The sequence below is a fragment of the Anneissia japonica genome, unplaced genomic scaffold (assembly GCF_011630105.1).
Source record: "Anneissia japonica isolate Jap-2015-1 unplaced genomic scaffold, ASM1163010v1 scaffold287877_len585272_cov192, whole genome shotgun sequence".
NCBI lineage: Eukaryota > Metazoa > Echinodermata > Crinoidea > Comatulida > Comatulidae > Anneissia > Anneissia japonica.
The window spans coordinates 234918-239744 of NW_022686151.1; positions in this window are offsets into that span (position 1 = coordinate 234918).

The following is a 4827-nucleotide window of genomic DNA, read 5'->3' on the forward strand; positions in this document are numbered from 1 at the left end:
GTATGACACTCGGGTGGTGTTTACTTAATTTATTACAGTAGGACAGGTTAGGAGGGGCTTGATGCCAACGAAGAGTCAGGGTCCCAGAATAAAAGTCCTGGTAGGATTCACTGGGAGAGTTTATATGGATTAGTATGGCCCAAATTGAGGTTTTTAGACCGCAATATTAGTGATTGGCAATCAAAATAACGTTATTTATATAGGCAGATTATTTTTTTTGGTCCGACGCTCTCGTTGTGGCGTCATGTCTGGGGATCTAGGTCTGTCTAACGGGGAAGTAAGTATTTATAATGTAATTTCTTTGTTTGGTTAATTACCACCCAACCACTGAGAATGAACAAAATAATAATGTATGAAATTTTGCAATATCATACTACGAATTCATATTATTTTGACAGCTTCTATCATTAACACTATTCCTGCTGTTGCTACCAGTATGTTGTATTATTATGTCTATCATTATCATTGTTATTGTTACAATCATTATCATTATTATGATTTTATTACGTAGTAATTCACGATTAATATCATATTATCGTTATCTTATGAGAACTACCAGAAGGTCATGCAAAGATTTTGGGAAGCGATATCATGTACAGTAATTGGTGCATAATGTCAACACCTTAGCCTAGCGGATCCGTGTAAAAAACAACATCTGAGGAGATGCGACATCGCTTGTCCTTCTTCTGTACAGAAGTCAATTACTCACGGATACCCTGCTAAGACGATTATGATGTGGAACTCTATTTCAGCTTTAAGGCTTCTGCTATCTGCGGGAGATGGACTTGAGCATGTCAGCAGTAATCAGTCTCACTATGTGAAACTATTGACCATTCTGCTGAAATTTTCAAGGGTGTTTATTTTGAAGAGTCAGATATTATCACTCATGTAAATGATATCTTTCGATCCATCGATAGCTGTGTACTGGAATATGTCCTAACATTAACGAGTTGTTCTTGTTTTTGTTCATTGCCGAATAATTTCAGAGGTTGTTCGTTTGTTGTAAGATTCTATGAGGGTGATCTGCATTAACTTAGATAATATTAGCTAAATTTAATCTCGCCGATGCTTTTCAAGCAGTGTGGGGTTTGATACAAAGGAATTTGTTAATTTTCTTCTTTGTTTACCAACTTAGGAATCTGGGGTTGGCCTATAAAAGAATAACATAGTTGGACGATGCAGACAGCATCGTAACTGGTCTAACTGAGGGTGGTTGGTTGTCTCTAACAGAGCCTACAAGAGGGGCTATATGGAGGGTGCTAATGGACTATTAACAAATTAATGGACTACACCCCTCGCTATCGCTGAGGAGTACATTTGAAATGATACTCCTTTGAAGCGCAGAGAAAACAAGGGAGGATGCCTTTGCAGAAGAGCTAATCAATGACTCCATGTTGCGGCTACTCTATGATGATAACTATGTCACTTGCAATTGACCCTGCACGCTATGGAAGACAATATATTATCTTTGGTCTCGTGTCGTTTATTAAAGTCTTGTGCCAAGCACAAGATGGCTTATTTTTAACAAGCACATATTTTCATACTCAAATGAACATGTTTATAGAACCTAATGCTACTACCTGAGAAGATGAACTTTACCCTTTCTGCAATTATTTTCTTGATAATTACAACCTTATATACTCATTATACTATGGAAATCAAATACATTCATTTAATGGGGAAATTAGAAAACTTCACCAGATTCTTTAGACTCATTAGTGTTGCTTATCCTTCAATCTTTGGAACAATTTTGAAGCAGAGTATGTTGGAATAAATTTCTTGAATTATTTTAACAATTTGTCTGCCACTGTAAAGAATGCTTTGTGTATATTAATTGACAACTCAGCTTGTTTTCTTTGCAAAGTTATTTATCAAAGGCCTTACTAAGTTTCACTTATTACAGCACAACTCATTTGATTCTTGGGTAATATCACACAGTGGCCAAACAATATTTTTGCTGTGTGCTTTTTGGGCCAAATATACATATTTACAGGAAATTATATAGAGAAAAACAAACTAATGAATTTATTAGTAGTACAGTAGGCTAGACAGAAGCTAGTGTTTCCTTTACATCCCCCTATTAACTGCACTTGGGAGTTACAGTAGGTGTCTTTTGGGCACATGGATGTTAGTTGCCAAGGTATTAGCACAATCAAGGAGTTAAGTGCTACAGCAATTTCCAATCATAACAAAAAACAGACCAATTTTCATTGTTTCTTAACATCATGTTTTGAATTAATGATATTTGAATTTAATGAATTGCTGGATTAACAGCCTAACCATTAAATTGGTTTGTATTTTCTCCATTATATGTAGAATTATGTGGTGAAAACAGATGAAGTAAAACTGTGTGCCTTGTAGCATGGTTATAATAATTATAATGATAATAATAATGATAATTAAACATAAATGATCCCTTTCTGCAATTTGTTTTTATATAGACTTTATACAAACACACTCACCAATTTTTACAAAATTAATATTTAATTATGATCAATACAATCAGGCAATTAATCAATGGGGGTAAGATAATAAATTACAGAAAATGCATCATCATACATTATCCTAATTATCGTAATCCATTTACGATTTCCAAATGAAAAACCCTATAGGAGTGATTCTAACTAAATGAAATGCGACACAGCTTCATTTCATTCGGCATAAGAGGTCGAGGCCTTTCTGTAACCTTATGATGGATATTGGGACGACTATGGGAAAGTACCACAATTACAATATATTTTGTTTACTTTGCGCTAGTTTTCTATATTCGGTTATATGAAGTAGGTTAATTATATAAATATAAACATTAAATCTATGGGATTTTTGACTAACCATGGTATAATTTAACATATATGCATCTTTTTTCTGATGTTAGTAATATAATAGATTTGTCCTGTGAGGGAAGGCCTACTTTTTAGTATTAGTATTTAGTTTTTGTATTATTATTGTTAGTTTTTAGTAGGTCTATTGCTGTTATTTTTTTTTAAGTTAATGGATGAGTGATATGTAAAGAGTTGTTACAAAGCTATTTACAGGAGTGTAATGATAATGTTAATGTAATGATAAGGTAAAAAGAATAAGTAAATTGATATGATTGTGATACCTGAAATAGGTTACATAAAACTATATGTGACCGGCTCTGGCAAAATTCTCCATTTGTAAGAAAAATTCTAAATTAAGATTTTGGTGTTTTTAAATTCTGCATGAAGTCTTCTTTAAAACAGTGTTTGATGGAAATTGGTTGAGTATGAATATTTATTTCATTGAATATCAGTCATGTAGGTTTTGAGAAAACAGCTTCCAAAGATTCCAAAATCAATAGTTCATTATTAAGATTTGTATTTTTAAATTAATTTTAATACACATTTCATTTAGATTTAGTGAATGATATTTTCTAGAAATGTTCTTCAAAATTTTATAAAATCTGAAAACAAAAAACATGAAAATTTTCAAAATTTGATATCTCGAAAGTTTTGGGTGCTTGTGGGAAATTAAAAATTGCGACATACGGATGGTTTTGCCAGAATCGTTCACATATTATTCCATAATTTAACAAGGATAATAATACCTTTAAAGCATTTTATAAATAATAAGATATCAACAAATGAAAATAATTGTAATATTAATACATGATAATGATACTGAATGATACTTAAAATAAGTATAAATATAATTAAAAGAATTGTAGTAAGATTAATTATTATATCATAAAAAATATATAGTAGTCCTTAATTGATTTTTAAATTTTTTTATTATATTACATAGCTTAGCTGGCAATTTATGTAAATGTTGTGTCTGTACTTCATATTAACATAGTCTGTAATCTTGTTTCACTTAGAATGTCTGTCATTTTCTATTTCCAAAAAACGCAATATGTCTAACCTTCAGTTGAACCCAAAATTCTAGACTGCTCACTCAACACTGTTGCACATATAGACTGGACACACCACATCCTCAATGCACCAAGTAAAAGCAATACAAATTAGAAAAAAATCCAACCACCCCCCTCTCCCCACATCTAAAAAAGTCTACATTCTTAAGACATTCAAGAATGTAACTTTGTTATGTAAATAAAGATTAAAAGGAATCTTAAATTTTGTTAACCAGTTATCTACAGTATCATTAGGCCAGTGTTTGACCATTGAAGTTGCCATAGTAATGAAAAATCAAAGCTGAAATCCAACTGGCTCTGCCTCTTCGCCCTGCCAGTTGGTACATTTTTGCACAACCTGGTACCCCTTCCCCAATAGCAATCTGCATACAGCCCAAAGACATGAATTGATCATTTATCAATACAGTGACATGCCTTCCCACAGAATCATAAGACAATTCATGCAATGATCTCACTAAGTTGGTTAATGCTTTGCTTCCTACCTTTCCTCCCTCCCCCTCCCTTCCTCTATTCTCATGTTATGCCACTGATTTATCATATTATATGCATTCTTCATTCTGTTATGGTTCACTTGTACTTTGGTATTATGCAGTTGGCTTATGGGATTGACTTACCTCATCCAGTCTGCCGGTTGGATCACCAACGACCCTAATTACTAAAAGTCATCCATCATTTAATTACGATAGCGAAATTAACGAGACACAGGGAGTAAACTGTGCCAAGTTACTTGGGGAATTAGTAATTTGTTACATGATGGTTAATGAGTGATTTGCTCTGTTATAATAATTGGTGGACACCGGAATATTTTATTTTTGTATTGAATCCATCCATATTAAATATACAGTAAGACGAACATGCCTGGATAGCCAGTGATGGTGCCAGCTTGGGGTCAGGGATATCACTTCCCATGATTTCATTCTGGGACCCTGACAGGG